Source organism: Vigna unguiculata, chromosome 9 (assembly GCF_004118075.2).
Source record: "Vigna unguiculata cultivar IT97K-499-35 chromosome 9, ASM411807v1, whole genome shotgun sequence".
NCBI classification, from domain to species: Eukaryota; Viridiplantae; Streptophyta; class Magnoliopsida; order Fabales; family Fabaceae; genus Vigna; species Vigna unguiculata.
The window spans coordinates 9,385,731-9,393,720 of NC_040287.1; positions in this window are offsets into that span (position 1 = coordinate 9,385,731).

Below are 7,990 nucleotides of genomic sequence, written 5' to 3' on the forward strand. Positions count from 1 at the left end.
AGCTTATGCCTTCTGTACTCATATTTATGAGTAAGCATTTGTGTTTTTAATGCTGATTATTAAATGATTTTGTTGATGTTGAAATGTTACAATAATGGGTAGCGAACAATTCATCCTTTATTTTTTTCTAGATTTTATGCTCCTTTTAGTACTTTGCTCAAACAGTTCACTTTTTGTCCTCCCTTTCCGGTTTGTTTCTCAAGTAATCTTCTCCACCATTGGGTATGCTTTTCTTTCACCATGTCTTCTATTTTTTCTTCATTTTATGATTCTTTCTATTGTGATACTTCCCTTACTTCATTAGATATTGACCGCCGTGAATGTGACTTCTACTAAACTAACTATCTTAAAATAATTTCAAATCCTTTGTGAAAATCTGTCCATTATCCTAACAACAAATATATTCGTGTTTTTTTTATCAAATGAAACATGAGTCTAATATGATTAGATATTGTTATAAAATCAAAACAAAGTAAGGTAGCAAAAGAAAAGTCTTTTCTGCATTGTGGAATAAGAGAAAGATAAAGAGTGTAGGGGGATACAAATAGTGGACTATAATTATGAGTGTAGTGGGTTATGTTTTTACAAAATGAATTCTCTCTTATTTATAGGAGAGATATAAGCCTATTCTCCCTAAAACTTAACAAGCATGTTTTACAAAACTTAACAACTAAGTTTTCTTAACGATTAAGTTTCCTTAACATCCAAGTTTTCCAAATCTTATAGAAATTAAGACTTTAGGAAAATCTCATTTTTTAACACTCCTGCTTGAGAATTTTCTTAGATACTCTAAGCTTTGATCTCAACACTTCAAACTTGATCTTGGAGAGTGCTTTGGTCATAACATCTGCAATTTGATTTTTTGAACTACAATGCTCCATATTGGTTTCTTTATATTTCTTTGCTTCTCTAAAGGTGTAATATTTCACCTTGATGTGTTTTTTCTACCATGCTAGACATGATTCTTTGCAATTGCAATGGCTGACTTGTTATCAACCCATATGACAATCAGTTCATCATGTAGTTGCCCTACATCATATAAAACTCTTCTATACCAAATGACTTGATTTCCAGCTGATGCAACTAATATATACTCAATTTTAGCTGTGGATTGAGCCACCACATCTTGCTTCTTTGAATTCCAAGAGAAAACATCACTACCAAATGAGAAAACATAACCCGAGGTACTTTTGGAATCATCTAAATTTCCTACCCAATCACTATTTGCATATCCTTGAAGGTCTCCACTTTCATCCCTTTGAAAATCATATGCCATAGCCAGTTGGGCCTCTTATGTATCTCAATACTCGTTTTGTTGCATGATAATGAGCTTGACTAGGATAATGCATAAATCTGGACAACAAACTTGCAACAAGTATTATGTCTAGTTTAATGGTGGTAAGATACAATAGACTTCTAATCAAGCTTTTATAAGTAGAAGCTTCTACTTTGCCACTAGCATCATCAAGTGGCAACTTCTCATTTACCATAAGGGGTGTGTTCACTGGTTTACAGTTCTGCATGTGAAACTTCTTCAACATTTCTAGAGCATACTTTCTTTGTGCAATGAAGATTTTTGCATCACATTAGTGTATCTCCATTGCAAGAAAATAATTCATTTCTTCCAAACCAGTCATTTCAAATTGCGTTTCCATGTCATACTTGAAATTGCTCAAGGAATCTGAACTATTTCCAATTACTAGCAAATCATCTAAATACAAGGACACAATAAGTTGCACCTCATTGCTTGACCTTTTTCACTTTCACTTCGTTGAAACCCTTTATGCAATAAACAATTGTCAATTCTATTATACCAAGTCCTTAGAGCTTGCTTCAACCGATAAAGGGCTTTTTGAAGTTTGTAGTCTTTGTTTTTGCTGCCAAGAACAATAAAGCCTTTAGGTTGTTAAATATAGATGTCCTCTTCAAGAAAGCATTTAAAAAAGCTGATTTCAATCAAAATGATAAATTTTCTAACCTATTTTTACTATCAATGAAACTAGCCACCTGATTGTATCATGCCTTGCTACCAGAGCAAATGTATCTGAATAATCAACTCCTTGTTGTTGATGATAGCCTTTAACAACCAATCTTGCCTTTAAAAACCAATCTAGCCTTTGGTTTGTTTATAGAACCATCAAAGTAAAATTTCATTACATAAACCCACTTAAGACCAACAACCCTTTGATTAGTTGGCTTGCCTACAAGTTTCCATGTTCTATTTTTCTGAATCATATTCATCTCCTCTTGCATAACACATTTCCACCCATCCATTTCAACAACTTACTCATATTCTTTGTGTTCAAATGCATCATTGTCGCACCTTTCATAGATTTTAGCAAGAGTTATAGTGCCTTTTACTGGAAAATCATCATATTCATCAAAATCTTATTCTTGAATATTTGAATATTGTTCCTGGAGATTGTCTACTCCAAGTTTCTTTTTTCTTGAGGCTTCTACTTTGTAGTTCTCTCAATTCCATATAGAAAACTCATCAAATTTCACATTTCGAGAAATATAAATTTTTTTCTTTCAAAGGATTGTATATCATGTAACCTATGGAGTTATTACAATACCCAAAAGAGATGTCAAACTCTGACTTGTGATCCAACTTGTCTCTATTTACATCTGAAACAAAAGTATAACATACACAACCAAAGATTTTGAGATGCTCTATTGAAGGCTTTCTTCCATACCATGCTTCAAAAGGTGTTTTTCCTTTCACGACTTTGGTAGGCAACATATTCAACAAGTATGCAGAGGTATTAACCGCCTCTGCCCAAAAGAATTTTGGAAGATCTTTTTCAAAGAGCAAACCATGTCATATCCATAATCGTTCACTCACCCCATTTTGTTGAAGAGTGTAAGGAACAATTAATTGGAGTTAAATTCTAGCCTTTTCAAAGAACTTTTTAAAGTCCCCTGCTATATACCCATTTCAATTATCATATCTAAGCTTTTTAATTTTGCATCCAGCCTCATTTTCAACCATAACTTTGAACTTTAAGAAAACATTAAACACTTATGACTTTTGTTTGAGAAAAAAACACTCAAATCATCCTTGTAAAATCATCTACAAAAGAAATATATTTATTGCCATTTAAGGATGTTGTACTTATTGAACTACACACATAAGTGTGTACAAGTTCTAATTTTTCAGTATGGTTCATTTTTTTACAATGAGTGCAAGGTGGAAACTTCTCTTTCTAGCCTCTTTTGTTGTCATCTTCTTCCTTTTTCCTTTGCCTTTCTTCCCACCAAGAAGATGAAGAAGAAGAAGAAGAAGAATGAAAGAGGGAGGAGGAAGAAGATGAACAATGCGCGTTATTTATCGATGAAGTTTTTTGTTATTATCGACGAAACATGATTTTCGTCGGTTAATCGACGAATTTTTTTGTTTTTATCGATGAAACATGATTTCCGTCGATCAAATTTTACCAACAGATTTGTTACCATTGGTAATCCGTCGATAATTCTGATTTAACCACAAATTTTGACCATTCCTGACGGATTTTGACTGTCAGTAGTATCATTTTTTCTTATAGTAATAGCCACGTTTTCCAAATCTTCTAGAAAGTAAGACTTTAGGAAAATTTCATTTTCTAACAGATATCATTAAAAGAATGCGCGATATGTTCCTTTCTTTATTATTTGTACTTCATCCTTCAAGAACTTTAAACACAAATTATTTAAGATAAAGTATTCTTTATGGATAAAAAAAAATCTTTATCATTTTATCTCGATTATACTCCTCTATTTCTCTTATACTAATAAGGCTAGATAAACTCAAATCTATGGCTCAATACCCATTCAATACTGAGGAGGTGATAAATATTGAGATAATATAAAGTCTTCATTGTCCTTTAAGAAGCAAAGATATGCTTAGTATACCCTATGTCGAAGATCCTGTAACTCAAGTTGTTAATAAGAATTTTTTTTTGTAACATTGCATGCTTTCCTTTTCCATTTTCTTGTGCCTTATCTTACCCTTTTGTTTTGAAAATATCATGGGTAGAGAGTTTGATTATAAGTTGTTAGTGTTAAGGTTGAGGCATTTGTCCTAGCTGATAATCCCTTTACTGACTTTCAAAGGCCCTTAAAGAATAATAAGGCTAAAACTCCCTTTTCAAGCCAACTAATTAAAGTACATTTGAAGTCCCCTAGGGTCCTATTAGAGATTATTATTTTTGACACTGTCGTTAAAGATCATTATTGTTATTTTTATCAAATAGTTGTCTTCACTAAGATTTATTTCCTAGTTCAATCAAGATCATGTTGTTTGATCCATAAGTAAGTCAAAATGGGGTATCCTTTATGAATGATTGAGGAGTACAATGATAATTTCAAAGGATGTTTAGAATTTCACCAGCCAACAAACCTTTTGCATCTGCAGGCTTGTATTTAAGCTTGTCTACGATGGCTTTGTTGGTAACCTCTTCTTAATCACTATTTAGGGGTGCTCAATTGATGATATTTAGTGTTTTACTTTGAGTTGTTGGAGGAACTACTCAACATGTTTATTTATAAATAGATTATTGTTTTTAGTGACAACTAAATGAGGAAGGTCATACTAATAAATGATATTTTTTCAGAAGAATATTTTTACTTATTGAGTTGTTATGATTGCAAAAGGTTCGACTTCTACTCATTTAGTAAAACAATCAAGACTACTATCATGAAATTAACTTGTCCTTTGACTAAGGGGAATGGATAAAGACTATTTATTCCCTAAATGGTGAAAGGACAAGAGGTAGTTATTATATATATCCTTTCTTAAGGAAATATATGGAGGAGTGATTGCTCACATTATTGGCATGTTTCATTGAAGATTTGTAGATCTTTAGGAAGAGTCAACCAATAGTATCTAGTTCGAAGTACTTGAGACACCATGCTTCAAGTGCTTAAATGTAATACATATTCCTTGATAAAGCTCGGCTAGGACATATTTTTTCTTTATCATCATTTGAACAAATAGGACACCATAGATTCTTCTCAAGCGCTCTTCATTAAACATCACATAATAAAAGTCTTGTTTCGTGTCCTTTTAGGCTATTGTGACTTAATGAAAATTTTCCATTTATTTTAAACTAAATTATCAGTATTATCTGTGTGCAATTACTCAAATTTATCTACAACACATAAAAATGATACCAACTTGGTGCTATGAGAGTTTCTTGTATAAAGTGGGGACTGTCCAACATTTTTAGTGCTAGGGAGTTTTGAAAGGACATTAACCCATATATTTTTCTCTCCTAGAAAATGATCAATGTTAATTTTATCTCAATGGTCAGTTAAATTTATGTTAGTGTTATAATATTTCTGTAAAAGAGGCTCCTTGGCTTGAAACTCGTTGTTCATCTTCCAAGTGTAAATTAGGAGTCCTTTGGCATTTTAATTATTTGACTCTCTTCTCATGGAAGAGTCTTAGACCACCTTTGGGTGCTTTATTCTCAACTTGTGGAAAACATGTAAAAAAACAAAAGGAAAGGTTGAATTTCCTTTTTTTGTATTTTAGGAAATTCAAAAACCTTTCACAAGCTTTGAAAAATAGACAAAGTTTAAAGCTAATTAGATTCATTGTTAAGCAAGTTTATTCAGAAATGCGAGTGATGAAGCTTTGTTAGATGTAACTACAATGGGATTGAGACGTTGTCTAAATGGATGTTTAAAAGAAGTTTTTAAAAATATCTCCTTTTTATATTGGTTGCAAGCAAATAACATGCAATATAAAAATAATAAGGAGAAGAAGGATTTACTCTTGGTGTTTTTTATACTACTTCTTCTATAAAATGCATACAACCAATTCTCAATTAGCGTGATTGAGTTTCACTAAGTAAACTAACATTTCAAATATATAACCAACTATTGTTCAAAACTTAGTCACTCTTCTAAAATAACCTGAGTATTATTTCGACACTCTTCTAATTTGTGATCAAACTACTCTTTGCCACACTTTTGACTAAAATATGAGTATTGTTTGGAGTGTAACCACTCTTGACTAAAATATCAAGTATTGTTTGGAATGCAACAATTCTTGAAAAAATGTCGTGTTTGGGACAACAACCACTCATGGATAAAGCTTGAGTATTGTTTATAGCACAATCACTCTTGGCCAAAACACTTTGAGTATAGAGAGAGAGTGTGTGATCTTAAAGATAACAATTTGCTCACTAAAATAGGTGATATGTCTTAATACAAACACAAGATTGGGTTACTCATTTAGGTTGTTGAGGAACAAAAATTGTGTTCCACATAAACATTAGTGGACATGATTTTATTTTTCTTAGAGCTTGTTTATCACATGTTACTATTGTTATTTTTAACCTTTCTTCATCTTGAAATCTTTTATTTATAAAGTTTTGAAGAAAGTTGTCATTGCAAATCCCTTTTTGTACGTTGAAAAACATAAGAGAAATTTGTCTTCTTCATCTTTTGTTTGTCCATATAGAAACATAGAAATGCATTAAATTCTTATCCCCTCTTCAAGCAACATCTTGATAGTTGCTTCGATATGTTAAACCTAAGTCAATGAGCATTTGTCCAAATTGGAATAAAGAATAGAACCAAATATGGCACCCCCTATTCTTGATCTTTTGGAATATATCTTCACACTTTTTGTCTCAAGGAAATATTTCTAAACCTTTTAACAATTTGAAACATATTTTTGCTTTTCCTACCAACTTTGTGAGGAATCTTAAAAGAGCAGTGGGCTCTTTGTTGAGTCGTTGAACCTTTTCTTAGTTATTCAAAGTCCTCATAGATAGTATAGCATTATACTTATTAAGATTGACTTCTATTTCTCATTATGTGATCATAAATCTGAAGAACTTCCCGCCATCTTCACAAAAAGCATATAAATGCATTTTATGTTGGTGTATCTTAGAAAATATTTTCTAAAGATGATTGAGGTGATCTTTGGTGATGGTAAATTTAATGATAATGTCGTCAACATACATGTTGATTGTGCAAATGAGAAGTTATTTGAATACTTTTTCCATCAATCATTAGTATATTACACCTACACTTTTAAGGTTGAAATGCATGACCTTGTAACAATAGTTTGCTTTTTTATCATGAATGTTGTCTTTTCTTCATTGAGAAAGTAGATGATGATCTAATTGTACCAAAGTATGTGTCTAGGAAGTGTTGGATCTCATACCATATTGTATTGTCAACTTGCCAAATCCAGAGCATTCTTAGTTGAAATTTATATAATTGGTGCATATTTTTCACTTACCATTGTTCTTTTTCACCATAACTACATTAGCAAGCCATGTGGTATATGTGATTTCCTAGATGAAATTAGTTTTCAGTAATTTGTTGACCTCTTGATCAATTGTGTGATGTTCTTCCTTAAGTGTCCTCTTTCTTTGAGCTTCAAGTCTTTCATGAGGAAGAATAACAAATTTATGACACATGAAGTTTGGGTCAATGTCTAGCATATGGTTACAATGACTATAACTAGATCATCTTGGTGGGACAATAACCACTGCATTCATGCTTCTCGTAGAGTTCAAACTTCCACCATTGATGAATCCATCAACTATGTTATTGATGACCTCTTTAACCACACCAAGATTTTACTAATTACGATAATCATGCTGGTTCTACTCTTTGTTAGATGTTTGGTTTAGTTGTCGTCTTACTGGTTTCCATGAGTTCTACCTCGAAATCCACAACAATGCCCCTTGCCACATCCTACTCTTCCATCTCCTTTTCCTTGGCCTCTTTTAACATTTTTTTTTGGTGGAAAGTGAGCAAGAGCTCTATCATACATGAAATATAAGATGATATTAGACCTTATAACACTATAATGTTATGTGGCCGACATTTTGGTAGTATCTGATCTCTTGGTCTAGTTGCCAACATGGGAGAAGGAAGAGTTGGCAAGACTAGTAATAGCTCAAGGTTGAACACTTTCTACATGGTATCTTGGGTTATGTTGATGAGAGTGTAAATTTTGTATCTTCTAGTATGTCAATGCTTCAAT